The following is a 10894-nucleotide window of genomic DNA, read 5'->3' as shown; positions in this document are numbered from 1 at the left end:
ACAAGTAAAATAATAGAAATCGTAAAGAGAAAGGGTGGTAGGAACCACCAGATATGGTCATTAGAAAACCCTTATGAAAACCAGAAATGTTTTTCTTGAAAAACCCCTGAATGGGTATGTAATACTAATGTTCATTGTCATATCCTGCTTAACTTCTCCGCATAGCTTCACACAGCAAACTGAGGCCTGACAAGATAAAAATTATCCGGCAATAATATTTTCATCTTGTACTACACCCAAAAGGCTCCAGAACTATTTCGGTCAAATCTGTTAACATGGGAAAACTGGAGACAAGAGGAAAAGGACAGTTGCAAACGGAGAAGATATTCCATCCAAGTCAAGCCAACCATTTGGAGCTGTCCCCTTCCTCCTCCAAAAAAAATCACTAAAACAAGAGTTATTTGCAAGTTTAGGTGGCGCCAAGGCGAACGTCCTCCCTCCCACACAGGGGAGCAGCTTCCTCCGCCTGCTCGGGCCAGCTCTTCCCCTGGTCTGTTCGATGCCCGTCCACCCCAGGTATTTTTTTCTGCTTCTTCATATGTTGTACTGGTGCCTTTACCACCACTTTCAGCTTCAAAACACTTCCCAAATTCACCACTGCGAGCGGCACCGCTTTGGCGAATCAAATGACATTTTTCAAGCCTTTCTGGAAGCTTCAGTACCGATGGCGTATTCTGCCTGAAACGTTAGGTCTCCGTTTCAGGCTGGAAGAAATTGTTACAGCCCTTACACAGCCGAGGCTTCAGATGTTTATCTGCCTTGTAGAGCTCCCAGAGCTGTTGCAAGGCAGCGAGGAGGACGCGGGGAAGCTCCCCCGGCCAGCCCGTGAGCTGGGAAGCAAAGTGCCCTGCGCGAGGCAGAGCCTTTGTTCGGGGCTGGCTGCTGAGTGTGCCGCCGGCCAGGGGGGCACACGTTTTTGGGGGACAGCCCAGTAACTGCTCGCACAGCACGGGGCCCGACACTATTAAAAAGTAGCTCTGGCTCCTGCGAAGAGCTCTGGCTGGGCTGTTTCGTACTTCAAAGCACCGAGCACATCCCTCCTTTCTGGTTGTAGCCACAGGGTACCTAAGGCAGGATGGGACAAAGAGTTTTCCTAGGCTAGAAAAAGCATCCAGTCGTTGCTGCTTCCTAAAAAAAACTGACCAAAATAAAATAAAATAAATAAGCATAGAGGGGTGGCCTTCTCTGTTCCCATCAAAACATTCTCACATCTCAGCTGCCTTGTATAGTTAATCATATTAAACCATGTCTCGATACGAAGGACATTAACTAACTTGCTCTAAGAATTTATGTTACTGGCTTAATCAAGTAGGACTTATTACTCACAGATACTCTCGAAAATTATAGCGTCGAACAAATGACTTTCAGAAGCGCAAGACTTCCCCGAACCAGGAGAAGCCCAGCTGGAAACCACGGGGTAACCTCTCCCCAGGTCATCACCTTGTCACAAACAGCGTCAGTAGATCCATTCGAGTCGGGATGCCCTGACAGAAATAAGGAAATGCATTTTGGGAAGGACAGCAAGCTTAAAACTTATTTCCTCTCCTCTCCCCTGTTGAAAAAAATGATTTCACTCAGTCCACCTAATTCAAGTCAGTTGGTATTGCCAGGATATTTTTTTGATGGCTTTTTCAGACGAAAAACGTTCATTCAGATTCATGGTATACGAGGAGTGGAGCTGGTCAGGAAAAATCTGACAGTCGTTTTATGCAAGACAAGTCAGTGCTATCCATACCCAAAAGCTCCGTAAAACTGCTGCTGATTTTATACTTCAGTAAAAAGTCAAGATGAGAAAGGCTGTATTTTGTTCCAATCAGGTGCCAATATTTTGAGTTGAAATCCTTGCTTTCCCAGCAAGTTACCATACAAAACAGTCAGAAGCAAGACGAAGTGACATCTTTTGATTGACTTTGAAGTAATTTTATTTTTCACTTCCCCCAGTAAAAGTGATGATATTGTTCAGTTTTCTTCCTGTTGACGGTGAAAGTTCTGAAAATCCTTTACAAAATGTCATTGTTCTCCTGCGGCCAGCGGTAAGGAGAACAACGGGGCGCTCCTCCTTGGCTGCAAACTCCCGTAATATCAGGCCCGTTTCCAGTCTCAGGGCTCAAGGACATCTCCCACAGCCAGGTTTAACTCGACCACTCTCAAACCCAGAGGCAGCTCACCCGCCTGACACCAAACCAATGCCTGAGCGGGTTAAGAAGTGAGACTGCCCCACAGACAGCACGAGCAAGGCCCACACACTCTTTAAGGAGCGTCATATCCTTCTCGGATGTATCGAAACAACATTTCACATTTCATCTGGACCCGTCGTTTCTCCACCCAGAAGCCATGCACTAAGGGTAAAACCCACGAGGGGATGCAAGTGCCAGAAATCCCAATTCTTCTACACACGCGCATCAGAAAGCTAGCTTGCCAAAAGCAGGTCAGGGCTTTTAACCTCTAAGAGCAAGGCACTGTGGTGGCAAGTAAGACAGCCGGCAGGCAGGCAGGCGCAGCACCGGAGTTGCAGCCCGTTCTGAGGCACTTTGCCCCGGGTGGCCCTGGCAGCGACTCCCCCGGCACCCCCACCGCCGGGAGTGCAGCTCCGAGGGGCACGGCGTGGGGCACGGCGTGGGGCCACCGAGGGGCACGGCGTGGGGCACGGCGCGGGGCACGGCGCGGGGCCACCGAGGGGCACGGCGTGGGGCACGGCGAGGGGCACGGCGCGGGGCCACCGAGGGGCACGGCGAGGGGCACGGCGTGGGGCACGGCGAGGGGCACGGCGTGGGGCACGGCGAGGGGCCACCGAGGGGCACACCGAGGGGCACACCGAGGGGCACACCGAGGGGCACACCGAGGGGCACGGCGAGGGGCCACCGAGGGGCACGGCGCGGGGCACACCGAGGGGCACGGCGCGGGGCACACCGAGGGGCCACCAAGGGGCACGGCGAGGGGCACACCGAGGGGCACGGCGAGGGGCACACCGAGGGGCACGGCGAGGGGCACACCGAGGGGCACGGCGAGGGGCACGGCGCGGGGCACGGCGCGGGGCACGGCGCGGGGCACGGCGTGGGGCCACCGAGGGGCACGGCGTGGGGCCACCGAGGGGCACGGCGTGGGGCCACCGAGGGGCACGGCGTGGGGCACGGCGAGGGGCACGGCGCGGGGCACGGCGAGGGGCACGGCGAGGGGCACGGCGAGGGGCACACCGAGGGGCACACCGAGGGGCCACCGAGGGGCACACCGAGGGGCACACCGAGGGGCACACCGAGGGGCACACCGAGGGGCCACCGAGGGGCACGGCGAGGGGCCACCGAGGGGCACGGCGAGGGGCACGGCGAGGGGCACGGCGTGGGGCACACCGAGGGGCACGGCGTGGGGCACGGCGCGGGGCACGGCGCGGGGCACGGCGAGGGGCACGGCGAGGGGCACGGCGAGGGGCACGGCGAGGGGCACACCGAGGGGCACACCGAGGGGCACGGCGCGGGGCTACATCCTCGCTCGGGGGCAAGAGATCTGCAGGGGTCGCAAGCGCCCTGGCAGCAGGGCCTCAGGGTGCCCCACGCTGAAGCACTCAAACCCCTTTGTGGGTTTCGCTCCGAGTAAATCGCTGACTTGCACCATACAGCTCTGTAGGCCTTTTGTCACCAGAGGAGTCCCTAATTGCTGGATTTTAATGAGACTGCTCGGGCGAATCAGATTTGTCGGTTCAAGTCCCAGTGTTGGAGTAATGGGTCAAAATTACTTGCAAAGATACTTCTGTGGGAGCTGCGGGGGCAGGAAAGGGACGGGAGTTACTGGTTTTCTCCCTCTCGAAGGAAGGTCACTTTGACAATACACACTGCCAGCAGCAGACCTGCCCATAAAGCAAATTACAAAGCACTGTCCGTGACACAAACAAACGCCATTATTATACATTCAAAGTAGTGCCCAAACTGAATTAAGCAGAACTTTACAGAACAAGTTTGAATCAAATATTAATGTGCGCCCCAGAGAGAAGGAGGAAGGGAAAACACAGCGTGCAACATTTCCTCTCCCTGAAGTAAAAGCACTATAATGCAGCAAGACAGCAAAGTGAAGACGCTGGTTAAATAAAAGTAATTGGGCTTAAAGTGGCCAACAGCTCTAAGCCTTCCTTAACACAACTAAATGAATGATGTTGTAGATGTACCATATTACAGTGGTAAATCATCACAAAAGGCATCAGACTGTCTTCCCTTGTCTAGCCACGATTTTCTCACGCCGTGAATCCTGTGCAGACCTTGGCACATCCAGATTAGGGTATTCAACTTCATTCAGCTAAGCCAGTGGCCACAGAGGCCCTCTCCGTATCAGACCCCACCCGTACATTTCAGATGACACCAGCCAGGCACCTCACCTAAAGCTGATGCGAAATTTAGTACGGTATCTCAAAAGTAACTAGTTCCTCAGCAATGCTTTATCTTACTCAAATGAAACAGAAATTTGTCAATGGCATCTAACTTTTAAAGACACTTACAATGAAAATAATTAATAAGCAACTTCTCAGTACCACCTTCTTCGCTCCTCCCTTACATCAGCTGCCATGCCCATAAGCCCAAGCTGTTTATCCCTCGCTGAAGACATGTATTTACTCAACATCAAAACAGTTTCCAGAGAAGCCTGTTCAGGGTTTTATCCTTAACTGGTATTTCACGCTACTACATCTTCCACCAGCAGGCAACACAGAATTTCTGAAACAACATGCCTGAAGCATAAACCACAAAACGCCACAGCCAGTGGCCTACGATTAGACAACCTCATACTGGAAATTTTTATTTTTGCCAGAGATGAGCCATGCAGATGAGGCAGTAATTTGTTAGAGGTGGAGAAGAAGCAGGCTTACAGGCACCCTCTAAGAAGCATCTGAACATTTTAACAAACTAAGAGAATTCTGCAGCCTACTACTGATGGAATGCAAATTTTGAAGGCGTTAATTAAGCAATGTTCCTTTCTCTTTTTCATCAAAATCACTGCTTTGTGGGGTAAAAAAAAAGCTCAAGAAGGAACCCTTTTTTTTTTTTTTTTTTTGAGATGCCCTTCTTAAAAAAATTGTGAAGAGCCATCCACCGACTTACATTCATCAGGTGTTACCAGTTTTCTGAGCATACACGTCCAGGTGCTGAGAGCTTCTATATCGCTGGGGGGGGGAAGGTAACAACGGTTCCACTTTACTGATACTAGGTAAATATTCAATTGTGAAAATAAACCTCTCTTGCCTCCAGTTTCCCACTGGGTTAAGCAGTGGCTGCAATGGATGCAACTGAGAAGTTGGAGATGCTGCCTTCCCCTCCCTTCCCACTCTGGTATTTTTCTTCTGGTCTCCTTTGTTCACTTAACAGAACTTTGTTTGAAGTGTGTTTTTACTCCTTCGCTGCATGACAAACCCACACAGTCAGAAGACAGGCTTATAAAAACCGCAGATCTCCTGCGGGGAGCTCGCCGGTGGGTGTAATAGTGGACACAGCTCTCCATTCATCACACACATTCCCCGGATTTCAAGCTGACAGCGTCCCTTCAGCTCACTGTTCCTCCTCACCGGGGATCAGACGAGTCAACCCTAATGAAAACACTTCCTCCACCAGCATATAAACAAACAGACCTTCACCTGCAATTGTTCTTGAGCTTCAGCCACAGAACACCAGTTTAAAAGATATCAAGACCAAGGGGGATAAAAAAAAAAAAAAAAAGAACAACTAACTGATGGGGGTGTGGGGAGGAGATACTGGAAAGTGTTACAGCTGCAGGGCTGGTGGAAGGGAGGATGTGGGAGTTAAGGAGGTTGTATACAAGGAGGAAAACGACAAGGTCTCAAAGGCGTTCCCAGTCCTGCGCATGCATTTCAAAAGCCCGGCCCGTTCCCACTCGTTATTTAGCATTTCCAGAACCGGAGCGCAGCAGAGCGACTGATGCACAACTGCAGAGGGCTGCCCTCCAGCCAGCCAACACCGACTCGGCCCTGCCCTCCCTGAACGGACCGGGATGCCACCGTCTTGTTTTCGCAAAGTGACCCCTCCCCAGCCCTCACGCGCGCTCAGAATCCACGCGGAGCCCAAACACGCCGAGCTCGCGGGGAAGCGGAGACCCCGCTGAGCGTTACCGAGGGGGCCGGGCGGCGCCTTAGCGCCGCGGCAGAACGCTGACACCCGTGGCGTGGCGTGGCGTTTGGTATCTCTCACCAACCCAAAACGTGGCTGGGAAGGAGCTGGCACCAGCTCAGCGGCCTCATCTGGGGGGGGGGGGGGGGGGGGCAGAGAGGCTCCAGGGGGGGAAGACGAGAAAAAAAAAAAAAAAAAGCCTCTTTTCACACCCGACCACCCTCGGGCGTTTTGCGCGCCCCTTCTTCCTCCCCTGAAAGCGGCCTTTGTCACAGAATCCCACGCGATTTATCTGAGAGGGAGAGAAGGTCTTTTTATTTCTTCCCCCTCCCCCCTTTTTTCGCAGTTCGGCGGCGACAAACGCAGCCCTGTGCTGCGCCCCCCCCCCCCGGCAGTGGGGGGGGGGGGGCCACGGACACGGGTGACCCGCGGGCAGCACCGGCGCTGCCCCCCCCCCCCCCGGCCCTCCCCGCGAGGCGGGTGCGTGGGCGAGGGCCCGTGCGTGGGGACGGGGGGGGGGATACCCGCAGCGGCGCGGCCGCCTCCCCACCCCAGCTGCCCCCGCACCCCGGCACCGCTCGGGGCGCACAAAGGAAACAAACGCGTCGCAGCATCCATCCATCCATCCATCCCCCCCCACACCCACACCCACACCCCACACCCCACACCCACACCCCCCACACCCACACCCCACACCCCCCCAGACCCCTTCCTGCTCCCCACGGGCGGCGGCCCCGGCCCCTCCGTTACCTGCGGCGGTTCGGCTCGGCTCGGTTCGGCTGGGCTCGGCTCCGTTCGGCTCCGTTCGGCTCCGTTCGGCTCGGTTCGGCTCGGTTCGGCTCCGTTCGGCTCGGTTCGGCTCCGTTCGGCTCGGTTCGGCTCGGTTCGGCTCCGTTCGGCTCGGTTCGGCTCCGTTCGGCTCGGTTCGGCTCGGCTCGGCGCAGCGCGGGGCCGGGGCGGCGCCGCCGCTCTCACATCCTCCTCCTCCTCCTCCTTCCTCCTCCTCCTCCTCCTCCTCCTCCTCCTCCTCCTCCTCGCTCCGCTCCCCCGCGGGCAGCCGCGGAGGCGGCGGGCAGGGCCGCAGCCTGAGCACAGGGGGGACGGCGGACTCGCACGGGGAGGGCCCCGCGTTCGCTCCGCTCCGCTCCGCCCGGGGGAGCGCGGCTCGGCCCGCGGGCGCCCCTGACAGATGGCGGAACCGCGACCGCCGCCTCGCCCGCCCACCGCGCCCCGCCGCGGGGGGTGGCCCCGGACTGGCAGCCACACCGGCCTATGGCGAGGCGCGGCCGGCAGCCGCCGTCGCTCTCATTGGCGGGAAGGCGGGGGGGGGAGGCGGGACGGGCGAGGCGGCCCCGGGGAGCTTCGGCCGGTCGGCGGGAGCGCGGCGGGGGCTGCCGGTGGGGGGGGGGGGGGGGGGGGGGGGGAGCTGAACGTCTCAGCGTTCCCGACGAACGGGGGAACAGCTTTAAGCAGGTCGTGCTGCTTTGTGAAAGGCGACGTCTTGTTTTATGATGATGCTGATTTATTTATTTATTTGTTTGTTTGTTTTATCCCTAATTCTTGAAATTGGCACCAGTGCGTTGTAAGGCGGCGGCGGCGGCGGCGGCGGCGGCAACGAAACACCCAGAGTTCGGGCTTTATTCCATTTTCCGCGTTTAATCGCGGAATATTCCAGCCGGCCGTGTGGGAAGCGGGGTCAGCCCGCCCCGTGCCCGCCCTCCAGGGCTGTTCTGCTGTCCCCACGGCACGGCTGGGCACGGCTGGGCACGGCACGGCACGGCACGGCTGGGCACGGCTCGGCACGGCTGGGCACGGCACGGCTGGGCACGGCACGGCTGGGCACGGCTCGGCACGGCATGGCTGGGCACGGCTGGGCACGGCACGGCTGGGCACGGCACGGCTGGGCACGGCTCGGCACGGCACGGCTGGGCACGGCACGGCACGGCTGGGCACGGCACGGCTGGGCACGGCTCGGCACGGCACGGCTGGGCACGGCACGGCACGGCTGGGCACGGCACGGCTGGGCACGGCACGGCTGGGCACGGCTCGGCACGGCATGGCTGGGCACGGCTGGGCACGGCACGGCTGGGCACGGCACGGCTGGGCACGGCTCGGCACGGCACGGCTGGGCACGGCACGGCACGGCTGGGCACGGCACGGCTGGGCACGGCACGGCTGGGCACGGCTCGGCACGGCACGGCTGGGCACGGCACGGCACGGCTGGGCACGGCACGGCTGGGCACGGCACGGCTGGGCACGGCTCGGCACGGCATGGCTGGGCACGGCTGGGCACGGCACGGCTGGGCACGGCACGGCTGGGCACGGCTCGGCACGGCACGGCTGGGCACGGCACGGCACGGCTGGGCACGGCACGGCTGGGCACGGCTCGGCACGGCACGGCTGGGCACGGCACGGCACGGCTGGGCACGGCACGGCTGGGCACGGCACGGCTGGGCACGGCTCGGCACGGCATGGCTGGGCACGGCTGGGCACGGCACGGCTGGGCACGGCACGGCTGGGCACGGCTCGGCACGGCATGGCTGGGCACGGCTGGGCACGGCACGGCACGGCTGGGCATGGCTGGGCACGGCACGGCTCGGCTGGGCACGGCTGGGCACGGCTCGGTTGGGCACGGCTGGGCACGGCTGGGCATGGCACGGCATGGCTCGGCACGGCTGGGCACGGCATGGCTGGGCACGGCTCGGCACAGCTGGGCACGGCACGGCTCGGCACGGCTCGGCTGGGCACGGCTGGGCACGGCACGGCACGGCTGGGCACGGCACGGCTGGGCACGGCACGGCACGGCTCGGCACGGCTGGGCACGGCACGGCTGGGCACGGCTGGGCACGGCACGGCACGGCACGGCTCGGCACGGCACGGCTCGGCACGGCACGGCTGGGCACGGCTCCGCACGGCACGGCACGGCACGGCTGGGCACGGCTCGGCTGGGCACGGCTGGGCACGGCTGGGCGCCTTTGCCGGCGCTTCGGTTGCGCGGCCCCGGTTGCGCGGCCCCCCGCTCCGCAGGCCGCCGGGCGGGCAGGGCCGCGGGGCTCGGCCCTTGGGGCCCTCGGCACCTCCCGGCGTTCCTGGCGGGGTTGGCCCCCATCGCTCGTGCCCCCTGGCCGCACCCCGCGCTCCGCCTGCGGGTCCCCTCCCCGCCACGGCCCGGCCCGTGGCCGCCGGGGCTCCCGCCTTGGCACAGCTCGGCCCGGAGAGCTCTTCTGCCCCGGCACTGCGGAAATCGCAGTTTAGGCTCCGAGAAGAGCGGGAGAGGTGTGTAAAATACAGGTGCAGAGGGAAAGAAACTTAATAAGATACCTTGAACTAGCAAAGAGAACTATAACACAAATTTTCAATAAATAAGGTTTGTATTTCCTTCTCCCTTCTCTTCCCCGGATTTAATTTTTGGCTGCCGGTGTTTAACCAGCGGATAATTTCATCCTGATGATTTGATTTCCTGACGAAATTACGGTTTTAAAGGTTCAAAAGTAACCCTGTTTCCTATCAGTATGTCTACAGCCATGTGTTGACAACAAAAAAGTGGTTTGCTTCTCTGTCTCGGTGACCGTGTAAGCTGTGTGTAGGTGACTCCGGATCGTTACATTGCAGGACCCTTCGGAGTTTGTTCCACTAATTCACATAAGAATTTGGAGAGGGATTTCTCCAAAAAAATGTCACTGATGTCACCTCTCAGTTAAAACCTGATTATGGATGTATAAACAAATTTTTCAGGCTCCGAGGTATCTCATTTTTAGTTTCCCTCCTAGACTTTTCACGCAAATACATTTAAAAAAAAAAAAAAAACCAAAAAAATTACCATATAGAAGGTATAAACAGCACAAGAGTAGAAATGTATGGATCAATTGAAAAACCAATTGTTGCTTTTTACCCTGGTGGGCGGTAACGGCAGCTCAGTGGAGAGGTCTGAGCCTGCCCCTCCAGAAACACGGGGTGGGGGGAGATCCCGATCCTGGGGGCTTTGGGGAGCTTGGGCTGCGGGCACTGGGCCAGCGGCCGGCACCGGCCCAGGCAGAACAGAGCTGCTGGCCAGGGACCAGCCTCAGGTGGCCCAGAACAGCCCGGAGGGAGAGCACAGGCACGCATTTCCAGCTCGGAGACTATCAGGGCTGCAAACAGTGCCTTAACACTCAGGCTCCTCAGCAAAAAAAAAAAAAAAAAAAAAACCAGCGCCAGGCTCTAGGAAAAAGCACGTTTTTGCATGCCCTGGGTTTGCCTTTTTCGTGGGCATATGTATAATCTTACCTCCCCACAAGCCAATAGAGGTTTGTATTCTCGGAGATCTTCGGCATCTTGGAAATGAGTCAAACAACCAGATGTTCCTCCCGCAGAAGCTATGGGAGGGAAGCGCACTGCGTTGTATAATCGAGAAACTGGGGAGTAAAGACTCCTCGTCCACAACTTTGCATGCTCTCGCTGTGAATTAAAACCGGAATGGCGCAAAGAAGAAAAAAAAAAAAAATAATACAAACCCAAACAAACGACAACCCGCCACCCTTCCTTGAGCCAAAGCAGAAAACAACCAACTAGTCAATGAAAGCTGACCGAACCAACGCCGCTCATCGGGCGCAGAGCACATCGGACTGGCCTGGCGGCACGCCTCGGGGGCCCGGAGGGCTGAAGAGGAGTGGGGTGCAGAGTCAGAAACGGGGGGCTGGCAGCTGCTGGGGGGCCGGGGCGCGAGCCCTGGCTTTCCTCTTTAAGGGAGCTGGTCATTCCTCCGGGGTCGCGGGGGCCAGGGGGGCCAGAAAAGCTGGCGGGCGTCTTCCCGG

The 10894-nt window shown here is 58.6% G+C and overlaps 1 protein-coding gene across 5 annotated transcripts in view; it reads right to left on the bottom strand.

Annotated features, from left to right (window-relative positions):
• The window catches only part of FYN (FYN proto-oncogene, Src family tyrosine kinase), a 149595-nt gene extending 142582 nt beyond the window's left edge, over positions 1–7013 (bottom strand). For 2 of the 5 annotated variants that reach the window (XM_042796062.1, XM_042796061.1), the window contains exon 1: positions 6852–7012. The gene's annotated coding sequence lies outside the window, so the exon portion shown is untranslated. Of the gene's footprint in view, positions 1–6851 lie in introns of all 5 variants that reach the window. The other 3 variants (XM_042796064.1, XM_042796065.1, XM_042796063.1) reach the window with 2 other exon arrangements.
• Between the last annotated feature and the right edge of the window lie 3881 nt (positions 7014–10894).

This window comes from Tyto alba, unplaced genomic scaffold, assembly GCF_018691265.1.
Source record: "Tyto alba isolate M040663 unplaced genomic scaffold, T.alba_DEE_v4.0 Super-Scaffold_22, whole genome shotgun sequence".
Classification (NCBI taxonomy): Eukaryota; Metazoa; Chordata; class Aves; order Strigiformes; family Tytonidae; genus Tyto; species Tyto alba.
The sequence above is the reverse complement of the archived record's forward strand: the minus strand, read 5'-3'. Positions and strand labels throughout refer to the sequence as shown.